The sequence below is a fragment of the Cygnus olor genome, chromosome 2 (genome assembly GCF_009769625.2).
Source record: "Cygnus olor isolate bCygOlo1 chromosome 2, bCygOlo1.pri.v2, whole genome shotgun sequence".
NCBI classification, from domain to species: Eukaryota; Metazoa; Chordata; class Aves; order Anseriformes; family Anatidae; genus Cygnus; species Cygnus olor.
The window spans coordinates 33887537-33901420 of record NC_049170.1 but is presented as its reverse complement, the minus strand read 5'-3'; the positions used below and the strand labels follow the sequence as shown (position 1 = coordinate 33901420).

Below are 13884 nucleotides of genomic sequence, written 5' to 3'. Positions count from 1 at the left end.
AACCGGAGGGCCTGCACCAGCAGAAGCACGGCCTCTCCCCATGTGTTCCCAACCCCTTCAGTAATCCCAAATATGTCTTTTCTCTTGCAAAGTGGCACAAAAGCATTTTCCTGAGTTCAATGTGGTGTTGCTGGCTTAAGGGAATTTTTCCTACTCTCTTCAGTCTAGTGGCCCCTCTCCCTAGGCAAAAGTTTCAGCACATTTCATGGGTTGCTTATGGAGCTTCTGTAAATATTTTGAACAGTGTTTTTTTTATTCTTTTTCTTTTTTTCTTTGATGTCTGCATGCAGATTCTGTTAGTGTTAATGAGTCTGATCTTCATATTCAGTTGAGGGTTTTGACATGCGGATAGGCCGTAGGGCATTTGATTTAACATCTCAGTTTAAAGGACTGGAAATCTGTTCTGGGAATCCAGGTTAGTAAGATGCAGTTTGGAAAGTGAGAACTATGTATTTGATTACAAAGAGTGATAAATATTCAATAATAGTTTTCTAAAAGCATCTGAAAGACATGAAAATGCCATCAGCTTTGGTGGAAACTGCTGTACTGGGTTTTCTTGACAAATGGAGAGAATTCAGTGCCTCCTAGAAAGTATTGTCATGTAGAACTTAACAGCAAAGGGCCAGAACAGTTGCCCAAAGCCCCGTTATTTGTGGGATTAGCAGAAGTGCCTGCTTCTTTTCTGAAGTCCTCCAGAAGAAGGGGAGTCCTAGGCATCAATCAGGGCAGAGAGGCTAGGGAGGTCCATCATTAGACCACTTACAAGCTCAGTTGAGGTCAATGTTTGTGAGGATTTGGCTTGTGGACTCCTGGGATATGTGAAAGGAGTTAGTGTAAAATAAGCCTGCTGTCTGTGTGCTGTAGGGGTATTGTCGCTTCCAATGGGAAATGCTTACAGTCACTGAAATGAAACCAAACCTGGTAACTTAGAACAACCACCAACATCAAGGCAGTGAAGAGCATTGGTTAGAAAACCCCCACTTTGTGTAACCAACTGCAGAAAAAGGCAGTCTACGTATTCAAACCCCAAACTGAACAGAAAAAGGGCAGCTTCTGTATTTGTCTTAAAATAATTAGGCGATGTTAATGGTTTTTGGATGTTCTTATTTCAAATGGGAAGTAAATGCACCACTTACCCTGCTAATCTGTGAATCCAGAGATTCACAGCTTTTGGTTTGACTACTCATGATTTATTTACTTTTTAAAATTCAGACATAGTTATGTGCGTGATGATTTATTCCTCCATGTAATTGGATACAGTGATTAAATGAGCTTGCATATTGTACTTCATTGTCCTTCTGGGATGTGGACTGCTGTGTCTTTGAAACAGCAGCTCCTAATAGAATTGACTCCAACTCCTGTATGTTTACTGTAACTGCTGATGTGTTTCTGAAAAATGATTTGGAAATATGCTTTTAAATGTATGTTTTTCTATAGGAGGTATTTAGCTAGCTGAAGAGATGTATGTAATCCTCAGAGTCTTCCTTTAAGATGCCTTGCTACCTTCTCCTGCAGAGACTTTCAATAAAAGTAAACACAGGCTCACTGCTATATAAGCTGAAAGAAGCTATCAGCTACCAGGTTGTGCCCGTGGACAAGTGCTTGCAGTCTTTTTAAGGAGACAGACATCATGTAACTGGTGATCTTCTGTAGAATAACTAAGAATGATATGGAAAGGATATTGCTTCTTAGTGGAAAAAAAATAAAAATGGATTTTTATAATTGGCCTTAATAACCAACTGAATAAGTAAAACAGTTTAATGAGGGAAACAACAACAACAACAAAACAACAAAAACAAACAAACAAACATAACCACAGCTATTTGCAGAAACAAATGCAGGAATATATTGAGTTGTCATTTTACATATATATGGGCATTCATTGTCTGTGGCTGGTGCTATGCAAGCATAAAGTAAGAGAGTGCTCTGCCCTGGGAATTTCTAGGCTGCAGTAAGGCAAGACACAGCAGCCTGGTGCAGCAGAGATGAGAATAGCAGCAACAGGCCGCCTTGTTAGAGAAACTGGGATGGACACAGTTTGCAGAATTTTAAATAAGGAGAATATCTCGGTGATGCTAGTAGTCCCAGTGCTGGAGATGGTATCTTTTAATCAAAGAAACAGCCCTACCAGGAGCAGCTTGAGGCAGTATGACTTCATCTCTTCTGACTGAGTTGTTTCATGTCTGAAAACATAGCTGTGCTTACGTGCAGCCTTTACTTGAATGAGAGAATAATTTGACTCCCTCTTTCTTCTACAGATGGACTTACTTTCATTATTTGTAGCAGGTTAGTATCTTTGAGAATTTGCTGCCTCTGTCCCAAATTTGGTTGAAATTTGTCAACAGATTCAAAAGTTACGGAGGTAGGGGAGAGCAAGACTGACAGAGAGCTGTACAGACAGCTCACTTGTGTGAGCCTTGATGATCCCTTAAAAAACAATGAAGAAAAAGATATTCTGAAGAAAATCATAATACATTTAATATGTTGTAAAGGTGTAGAAGTTGTGCTGTTTTTTGCCGATTTGATTTGAAAAAAGTTTGGAAATTTGAAATTGAAAGGCGCTTTGCATTGGGTTCACTGTCTGAATTTGATAAATTTGGTGTTGACAAGCAGGGCAGGAGTGAGGACCCTGGGTTTGTCATCTCGGCTTTGGCAAGTACCTCCTGCCACAGCTGGTGCTGCTGCTGAGCCCTTGCATGCCTCCCCTTCTCTGCACACTGGAAAAATAAGGCTTGTGTGTTTTGCAAAAACCATCCTGGCACTTCTGGACAAAAAGTGCTATAGAAACGAGAGATGGTAACAAATGCTAGTCACTGCCAGCTTTTGTGTGGTGGTGAAACATGGTCAATGAGCCCATGAGCAAAGAGGCCCAGTTTAATGCAATATCATATCTATTATTGTGGTTTATTATTTTTATCTTTATCCTAAACACTGCATTAGATTCAAGTATGCTTGTGCAGGAAGGTACAATTTCATCTCAGCCAAGGAGACTCCTTTGTACCCCATGAAAGTCCACAGAACAGCTGGCAGGGCGGATGAAGGGGGAAACTGAAAAATTTCTACAGGACAGATAATGTATCTCTTGTATTAGATGCTTTACAGGTTGTGCATGAAAGACAGTGTCTCAGAAGACTTGAAAAAGAAGGATACAATAGAAAAAACTGTCTTACAGGAGTGCAAAGTTGTGTTTATCTGAGAGTTGTTTTCTGTTTGTATTTTTTTATAACTAAGTTATTAAGTAGCACCAAAAAAATCTGAAATAATGGCAAAAGTGAGTATTCACCTTTAGAAAATCACCCCACTGGATTTTCGTCAAGTAATTGCTTAATATCCCCACTTTCTAACTTTGAAGAACCGTGTATGGAAGTAGCCAAAAGTTCATGTGCAGTAACACAGTTCTGCTGCTGCAGGGAATAAAGTAGCTGTGCAAGTATTTTAATGCTCACAAGCAGCTGTGCAGCAAATAATGTCTATTCTTCTTGTGTCTAACCTACCCCTGTGTGATCTTTAAACAGTGCAAGAGGGAACCTTTTCTTTTTCTTTCATTCTGCTGTCAGGACAAGGTTGTACTGACCAACTCTGTAGTTTGAAGTTGTTAGATATTCTTACTACACATACAGACTATGTACAAGGCTTTTTTATTTCTCTGTCTTTCATTATAATTGTCAGTAATAATAAGGAGAAAAGCTGTCTTTAATTACATGTTAACCACTCAATGGAATGATTTGGGTGTCTCAGTATTGCAAGTGCAATTTCAGGTTCATAATTTAAGGACATGTATCATGTATGCAAGCCTACAATTAATGTAAAATTATGGCTTAACACCACCATCATGACACATATTGGGGTTTTTTGGAACCCATTCACTGTGTGGGGAGGCAAACCATGGCTACCCTACGAGAGCTCTGACACTCATCGTTGGGGTTTTGTTCTGTGGAGATGTGTGCACACACCAGTCATGCGGCACCTTCGCTGTACCTTTTGCCTCCATATGGCAGAAGATGTTGGGATGTGGGTCACTGTGCCTGAGGCTGCGTGGCGGAGGACCACAGTTGCCAACGTGAGACCCTAACCTCATCTGAAACCCTATATGCCAAACATGTCATTTGACCCAGTGCATTGCTATTTGGCGCGCTGGAAGAAAAATCTGTGAGTTATCTGTCCGTTAGTCCCGTACATGTTATTGCCATTTTATGCGGAGGCTTGGACCAAATCCCGTGGTTCTCATTTGGATGCAAACACTATCATTCCCTTTCTATGCAGTTCTGCCAACTCTGTAGAAGCCAGGATCTTTTTGCCTGTGGAGGCTTTGTCGTTCTCCGCGTCCCTGAAGAGACATGGTGATGTTTATTGCACGTGCTCCTGTGCCACGTGTTGTGGAACTCGCACTGCTTAGCATATTTATGATAATTTGGGTCCCAGGGGCAAACAAGATTCCTCTTATATCTCCTTCCCCAGGCTGAAGCACAAAGAAATTTCCCCTTGCTTCTTTGTAGGGGGAAAATAATGGATCAAAGTTTCTTGCTAAACACTTTTCAAAATACACAGAGCAGATCTGTACATTTCTGTTCCCTCCAGGGACCTATTGCTCTAGTTGGTATGGAAAGCAGTTAGCAGCGGATGGTGGGGGTAAGGCTGCACGCTGAATTCTGGGCATTGCACCTGACCTGCAAAGCTTGAGAGGTGGCATTTCCACATGCCTTTCGGCTTGTTCTTTACCCATGTGATGCTCCAGTGTGGAATATATTCTGATCCCTATGTTTTACTTGTCATTCTAATTGACTCGACTGGATATTGTCCAAATGTAGTGGTGTTTAGAGCCTGTCATTAGATACTACATTTAAAAATTTAGGTGGCAGTAGTATTTGAAAATACTGCCAATTAGTATTTTTTTTTTAATTACTCATTTATTTTTATAGATGTTGTACTGGGGACATGAACAGAAAATTTGGGTTCTTATTCTGGGAAATGTCTTTGAAAATTAGGCCCTTTTAAAGTAGTTCAAGTTGCAGACTCAAAAATGAAGAACTCCCAATCTCGTTTTTAAGATGTGACAACATTTATGTATTTGATATGAGAGCAGATCTGAAGGTTACTTTTTCTGAGCAGTAGGTTTTCCAGTCTAGCTCTTGGCCCCCTGAGGCGGTGACAGTGGCACCTGGACATTGTGTCATTGAGGATTGGGGCTGGAGAGCCTGGCATCTCTTTGGGTGCCTGGAGGTGTGGGTGAGGGCAGGGATACAAAGAAATCCAGGTAAAAGAGAAAAAGTAGAAATTGTCTCACACTTGCTTGTCTGACTTTCACCAAGACAAGTGGGTGATGGGGGTGCCAGGCTGTGTGCCTGCTGGAGGTGAAGAACAAGCGAGGACCATCCAGTGTGCTGTGCTGTTAGTGCTGCATGCCCATCTCCCCTGCCCCATGAGGCAGCTGGCTGCAGGCAGAAAGATGAAAGGGAACTATTAAATCTTTTATCCTCCATCCTGCTGCTCCAGGCACTCCTGGCCTGGCTGGCTTATTAGAAACAATCAATGGAAGGAGAGGATGGTGTTTTTTTTTTCCTCAAGTACTTCAGGAGACTGGAGAGGCGAGCAAGGGCTGGCTGCTTTCTGCAGCTAGGCTGGTGGGAATACCTTGCACATGTTTTTAGATATCTCGGCCTGCTGTCAATTGAAGTTTCACTGCATGGAAGGCTTGAGTGGTTTAGTTACAATAGTTAAGGGCTTTTTCTTTAAAAAAAAAAAAAAAAGTAGCAATATCTTAGGATGAGAGCTATAGGCAATATTTCTAATACTTAAAAATGTATAAGGTGTAGTGGATTTGTTCAATAACTTCAAATAACCCAGACCATTATAGCTGCACATTAATCACCACGGCTCCATCCTACCTGGAGGGGGAGAAAAAAAATCTTCAGATTTCAGATGACTATGTGAAAAAAATTAGTGCCTCATTAAAGCTAGACAAGTCTGACATTTGCTCTGTGCCTGTGGTTTCAGGGCTTTTTGTCCCTCTAACAAAATATGAAGCTGCTCCAGTATGTATGATAGCAGCAACTGGAATGCAACTTCAGGAGGATCTTTGACCTTACCAGACAGAATGTGTTTGATTAATTCTGCAGATGTTAAAATACTGTCAGAAATCACTGGGAGGTGACCTTAGAAATTATTCCTAGTTCTGATTTTTGTGCTCTAATAAAAATTCTGGTTGTACAGGTTAAATATCTTGCCCTTACATATTTTCTTTTTCTAACCTAACGGCAGAAATAAATGCCTTGCTCTTTATTCCTTTGTGCATTGATTTCTCAGAGCTTCAGTGGTTATATGACATAACTACTATAATTGTTTTAATACATTAGCAGCAAATTATATATTGACCTTTATTTCTCAACGTGATTTTCATTTTTTGCTTCAAGCTGTGCCCTATGTCTGGCATAGCATTTCTGGAGTATTTGATTTTTGGATTAAGGGCTAATCCTGTGAGGTCCTGAGTGCCACTGCCATCTGTTGAAGGCAAGGGGGATTTGGGACTACTCAGCATCCTTGTCGTCATGAATGGTATCTTGCTAGATCAGATAGTAATGATAGCAGTTTGCATTTACTGTTTGTACTCAGGGACATCCTGACATTTTTAGTAAATTACTGTGGAATTACAGAATATTGAGAAACTTCTATCTTTAAAAGGAGTTGCCCTCAGATCGTTTTTCCATTTCTGCAGAACGAGCAACTTTCTGATTACTAGCTACAACTTGCTGGACATGCATTTGCATTGCTGAAAGGTTTCAGGGCATTACATAGTATTATGTGAACCAAAGAGACTACATGTAGCAGCTTCCACCTTGAGGTGTGATTATAATTTTTCACATTTTATGGAGGGGAGAAGAGGGGTGACAAAAAATTTGTCAAACTTAAGAGCTTTCAGCACTGAGAGGCATAAAAACTTGCAAATGCATTTCTGTGGCTCTCATCTAGTTTAATTTGAACTCAGTAAGTACATATTCAAAATAGCAAAAAATGTCTGTTCCCTACAGAACAGTAAGCAATCAGAATCCATTTTACTCAAGCATGGGGATTTCATCTGTCTGTTTGCCCAGCTGTAACCCTATCTCGTAGGGATGCTTTTCTACAATTGTGAGAAATACGAGTTTTAACTGTTTCTGAGCATTATGGTATTGCTAATCCCATCTATGAGTATTTTATTTAAAAAAAAATAATAATTTTTAAAATCCCACAATTTTCTGGTGTGTGTCTTGAGGTCACAAGATACATTAGCATTGTTGAGTCCAACATTTCAGTCATACATAGCAAGACAAAACACTGAAGGATTTTTTTTTTCTAATATACTCAGTAGGATGAGCCTCACTAAATGCTAAGGAAAAGTGGCTGGTCATGCAAGGTAGGGATGACACAGTGAATGCAAATGAGAACAAATTTTGAAGTTGTTGGTGATTTTTAAATTCAGAATTCTGGTTAACACTGATTAGTTCATTAACATAAGGAACTTGACAGGAGATGTCCATATGCTCATACCATTGTCTATATGCTCATACCATTGTCTTTGCCTGCCATAGTCACACATAAGAGATGGCATAGATGAAGGGTTACAGCTGCTGTAATTTCTTTTTTTTTGTGTGTGTGTGTGTACGTTATCTAAAACACATTCCCCCCCCAGTGTCCCCCACCCTGCCGCAACAAGCAGCAAAGAGGTGTAAATCCTGCATTAAATTTAAGAGTTTGCATTGATGTTTAAGAAATGTGTGTAACCCCAACTAAGAGTTTATGTTGCTGGAGTTCCTGTGCACTGCCCACCAAATACATCATACTCAGGTTTTAACATGCCTCAGGATGAAGAAGATCTTCTGATCTCTTCCTGTTTGATACATTTCTGAGAATGAGAGGTAAATTGAAGAGTAATAGCATTTAGCCATTTCCTTGGCTTGGAAAGCCGAGGGTTTGGAGAGTAATACTTTTAATCCAAGACATGAGTTCTTCACCTTTTTGCTTAGTTCTTCACATACTCATAGTGAAAGCCACAACTGCATGAGTAAGGGCTGTGAACTTGACACTGTAAAAACTCATTAAGAGTAGTTTTAACTTACGAATTAACTGTGAATTCCAGAAGCTTGTTCTTTCAGGCTTTTTGGCTTTTTTTTTTTCTTTTTTTTTTTTTTTCCCCTCTGCATTCTCCATCTAGGTTTGGTCTCCTCCACCGAATCCTCAGAGAAAGCTGAACACCCACTTTGCATAAAATGGAAAAAGACTTGCATTCCAGTACTTTATCTGTATTTTCTTGTAATCCAATTTAATGTGGAATACAGGTCTAAAAAACCCTTAAATCTTTCTATTATTCTTGCACAACCATTCACAATGGATTTGTACAGTGCAAAGTGAAAGAGATTTCTGTTCAGAATGGTGATAAACTTTACAAAAAACTACATTAGTTGTTTTTCTTTAGTTTAAGATTTCACTATTTCCCTCTTAATAACTAACAGTACGTGACAGACAATCTGCAGATAAAGGGATACAGAGTCTACAGGCACAGAGCCTGTATGTTTGTACCCCTTTATACAGAGCAAGTTACTTTTTGTAAACCATGTAATTATCAGAAACAAAATTATGCATTGTAATGTATATTACCTCACGAAGATTTTAGTTAACACATCATTTCCAAGCTTTAGGATTACTGCTCATGAGTATATTTCTGCAAAAAGATAAAAAGGAAAGATTTTTAACCATGATAAATCCAAGTAATACTGTGTTTTGATAAATTATTTCCTTCTCATTCTTTCTGCTTTTTCCTTAAAGTTTAATTACATACCACGCAGAGTGCTTCCATAAGAACTGCAGTCTTTAGCTATTCAAAAGCTAAAACTGTTTTTATTAAATAATTTGATAATACGCATTCACATACTTCACAGAAGACATAGCAAGACATTGCCATTGCCCCAATGAGTACATAGCCTACAGTCTGTGATGTATTTAAAACCTTGTTGGCCAGATGTTTTGCATAAATGTATTTTTTCTTAATATTTAAATAAGCATGTAATAACAAAGAAAGAAAAATGGAAACAGAAACACCATAGAGTAAGAAGAATGAGATGTGAATAGTTGCTTTGTAAGCTCAGATATGAAAAGAGAAGGGTTCTTGTCATCAGGGCAATTGGTTTGGTATGGAGATAGGAGGATGTGTTTGGTTTACTTTTCACCCATATTTTTTTCTTGGAAGCCACTGAGAAGCAGCAAAACAACAACTATTCAGGATGTAACAGGGTGATCAGAAAACCAGGACAAACTGTAGTTTGTCATCAGGTTATCTCTTCTTGTGGGTATAAAGCGATTAATGACTGACTCAGTGCTGGTATTAGGAGCAGTTATATCTGGCTTAGGTGGATAGGGTGTCTAATATTAGCAATAAGTGTACTCTGAATAGTTTGATCTATTGAACATATTCATAATGTTCATAATGTAAATATGTATAGAGTATATGTGTAGTGTTCTAGCTGTGATGAAGTGCACAAGTGTGTTTAAACGCATGCTAGTAAATAATATATGGACATACAAATTGATAAGGTAGTTAAGTGTAGCTATCTGTAACACTGGAATATTCCTCTGCTTCTCGTCCTTTACTCATTTTATGTGATAGATAAAATATTTAATTTAATAAAAATAATTTAACTTTTATTTCATTTGACAAAGACATTTCCTTTAGATTAAGTCTCTTTCCACATTTCTGTAACAAGTTATTAACATCATAATGCTCCCCTGATGCCTTTTACCACTATGCTAGCTTAAGAAAATGTCCAAGTTTGAGAATAGCTTATAGGTCTTGGACATGCCAAAGACATTAAGTATACTGCCTGTACTGGTTTGCTAAAGGTGTACCACGGAGGGTTTCTTACTACAGCCCTTTATTAATTTCTTTTCTAAGCCTTGGTAATTGATACCCTGTCTAGAGAAGACAGTGGAGAAGAGAGAATAAAATTTGGTGTGTGAGAAACCCATTCTACACTCCTGCCATTTAAAATTAAGCATATATAAAAAATATGCCCTCACACTGTGTTAAAATATGTAGAGTTGCCCCCTCAGAGAGAAAGCGTATGATCTGTTTAGGTAAGAGGGCACATGGAAAGCAGCAGGAAATCCTCTGATTTTTTGAAGGACATGGGAATGTACAATTGGGTGTTTATCCAAATATATGACCATTTACTGTCTCTGGGACTCAAGATCCCTGTTCCCAGCCAGATTGTTGTTGCCATTGAATCCCATCACTGTACACATGCAGTAATGCAGTACAGATGTAACTTCTCTTGTAGATGTCTTTTCTGGGTCCTCCAGTTGCCAACTTAAAGCGAATGTTCCTTGGGATATCCACGTGCATCAGGACATCCCATGTCTATATACTGCTCTCTCCATCCCTTACCCATCCTGAACGTATCTTGCAGAAGGACTTAGTGCAGAAAGTCTGGAAGAGGGGTAGTAAGAGCTGCCGGTAAAGTTGGTGTCTACGCTGCCTTTTTTCACTTGGGGAAAGACACACAGCCTGTAAGAACCTGTCTCAGCAGAAGCTAGTGTGAATTGACTATTTAATAACAAATGAGCACAGTGCACTTTTTGTTGTTGTTGTTATTTTTATGCCTATGGTAAGATGCTGAGAGCACATGTTCAGTGTGGTGAGATTTACTGCCTAAGGCTGCCCCCAAAGAGCTGCAAGAGCAGTAGCCCATTGAACGCATGCTGTTTCTGTTGCATGTCTCAATGAATCTTTAAAATGCTTGAAATTGTCTTTGAAATGAAATATTCCATAGCTGTAAACTGACTGCATACTTTGTAGTGATTGCTTAACCAAATAAAGGTAAATTGTGAGGAATAAAGAAAAATTAGATTGATGACTAAAAGAAAATGATTAAATAAAAAATTAATGAAGAAGAGAAATTAAAAAAATAGCATCACAGGCTTTTGTATGAAGAAAGACTTTTCTTCCAAAGGCAGCTTTTTTCTTTTTCAACTATTACTGTACATTTTATTCTCACTAGATGCTATAAATACCAGAAAAACTTCTTCTATGAGAAGAATAGGGAAGGTGGTCACAAATTTATGCAGAAACTGGGACACAGGAAAGTTTAAAAGCTGAGGTACTTCACTGCCATTCTGAGTGGGTGTATGGTGCACTGTAAATAATTAATGATGACTGGAATTGCTGTTTTTTTTTTTTTTTTTTTTTTTAACTCTTAAATCAACCATGACTAAAGAGGAAAAAACAGGAAGAATTCTGTTCAAAATTATTAGATCAACTTGTACACTTAAAGCCCTTCCTCTTGAAGTGTACTGTTCTAAGTGTCCATTAGGAGCACAGAACAAATAATTTGCTGTGAATAAATTGTCTCATGCTTAGACTTTCTCTCTGTTTGCAGGCTAAGACCAACAGATCAGTAACTGAGAGCACGTTAATCTTCAAAAAGTATTTGAGAAGTCTGCAATTGTTTGAGTTGAAGAGATTATTTTTGAAGAATCAGTGAACACTTAGATTTTGTGTCCTTGCTATGGCATATGAAACCATATTGGAATTATTTTAAATTACAGTGCATTTGGGAAGAAAATACAGAAGATAGGTACAGTGAACTGTACATATCTGTACTTCAGGGAAATACATGCAAGTTAGTACAGATGTTTTAAAATATGAATATTATTATAAAGTCCTTACGTGATGTCTGGTAATAGATATTTAATCTAGCAAAAGCACTTTCATTGCTTACTTGTTAAGGTAATTTAACAGATGAGTGGTGCTATTAATGGACCACATGTATAACCTAGACTTTTTTGTTCAAAACATTCCTTTAGGGTTTACATTTCTAAACAAGTTCAGAGGCAGTTTGAAGAGATGCAGCCTATACGCAAACTACAGAAATCATAATGTATTGACTTCTTAGCATTTCCTCTGTATTAAAAAAAAAAAAAAAAGTAATCACTGTGCCTTTGCGTTGGCTGAGTGGTATACCTTATTATGATAAAGTCATTAGAAGCTAGAGACTGAACAGATAGAGGTATGTCTGAGTTGAACAGAGGGCTTAAAAAGAGTTGTGGGACATCTGAAAAAATAAACAGTTTTAATTGTCACTTGTTTTAAAAAGAATTGCATTAGTAATATCTATAACACAGTTTGTGCAAAAAGTTTAAGCAAAAACTCAAGTCATAGCAAAACCAGCCTTTCTTCCTATCCTAACACTTTGGGATTGGAAAAGCATTGATAACAGACATCTGGAAAACACATGATCTGGTATTAAAAATAAATTTTTATATTGGTATTTTAACACCAGTTAGTATGATAAAGTCACACTATTTTGAACAATTCCTCAAGTTCACTGATAAGCATTAAAGTTTTCCTTCAGCTAGTACTTCATTTCTTTTCTGAATATATGGCTATGTATTGCTGAAGCTTTGGCATCACCTATATAGAAAAGACAGTTGTGGAAATAATCTGTTGTAGCTGCATCTTTGACTTCATGAGTATCACTGCACATAGTTTGATCAAGAACTAAAATGAGAGATTAGATGTGGTGGTTGGCTCCAGGAACAACAATTTCAAAATAAATGTTTGTGAAACCTCCAACTTTAGTAACTGCATTGTATCATCCAAAAGACATGCAACAGAATGATTAGATGGCCTTTTAGATAGAGAACAAGCTGTTCACAACAACTTTTTCATTTACTGAGAGAAAATTTTCGTTTTATACAGAGATAATACTTTCCACAGTTTTTAAACAATGTTGGTGAAATATAAAGAATCCACTTGTTTTATTAGTGAGTGCAAGGAGCTTTAGCTATGCATCTTCACATCAGGAGTCTTTTAAGAACTACTGGGCAAAAGGCATTGATCTAGTTACATTATTATTATCAGTTTTTTTTTTTTTTTTTTTTTTGAATCCTGTGCTGAAAGGGTGGGTTGTCATTAGCCATCCATTCGTGTGATATTCACATGGTATCTGGCTCTTAATGATACATGGATGAATTTTTCTTGCCATTCTGCACCTCATCTAAGAGGTCAATTTACTGACAAGGAGGTCCAAGGCAGCTGTGACTGAAATTGGCCTAAATTATTGTGAAATTACAGGCTTAGTATGAAAAGCTGCCGGGTTGCTCTGAGTTACATGCACACAAGCACTAGCTTGGACTGGACCAGATCACAAACAAATAGCTAGGAAACCAGCATATGGAAATGAGGGCACAGCCTTATCTTTGTCCTGTGAGGTGTGTTTTGTCCTTCAATCTTTACAGCTGTAAATCCACGACTTAAATCACAACTGAGTAACTGGTAACAATTAATAACAACTAGTATTAGTTGTTTTTTGCTCTACAATAAATACTTCATATATATATATATATATCAATAAAAAGTAACCGGAATTTCCTACGTTACCTGTCAGCCTCTGCATATGTTCTCATCTAGTAAAGCAGGTGGTGCAAAACTGATTTCTTGTTAAACGGAGCACAGGGTATTTGCTGGAAGTCAAAGAAATACAGTGAGCACAGACTCCTCAAGTTTCAAGAAAAATTGCATTTTTTTATCAAAAACAAACAAACAACAATGGTCATTTTTATTTTGGGTCTAAAATGACTGGCATAATTCTCACGTCTGTTTGCAGAAAATTAAAAGATTGTGTTGTTTGTGAACAAAATAAAAATTAAGTCTGAGATCACACATCATGTATGAGTGATTAACTAGCACTGGAAGCAAAGTTGTTTGAGTTATAGTGCAGTTTTCCTTGGAAGGGACCTCTGGAGGCCATCTGGTCTAACCCTTGCTTAAAGCAGCTTTAGTAAGACCAGGCTGTGGTGCCCCAGCAAGCTTTGAATATTGTTGATACTGGAGGTTCTGCAGTCTGTCTGGGCAAC

The 13884-nt window shown here is 38.1% G+C and overlaps 1 protein-coding gene across 6 annotated transcripts in view; it reads left to right on the top strand.

Annotated features, from left to right (window-relative positions):
• The window catches only part of RAPGEF5 (Rap guanine nucleotide exchange factor 5), a 161370-nt gene that overhangs the window by 111614 nt on the left and 35872 nt on the right, over positions 1-13884 (top strand). The window lies entirely within an intron of this gene.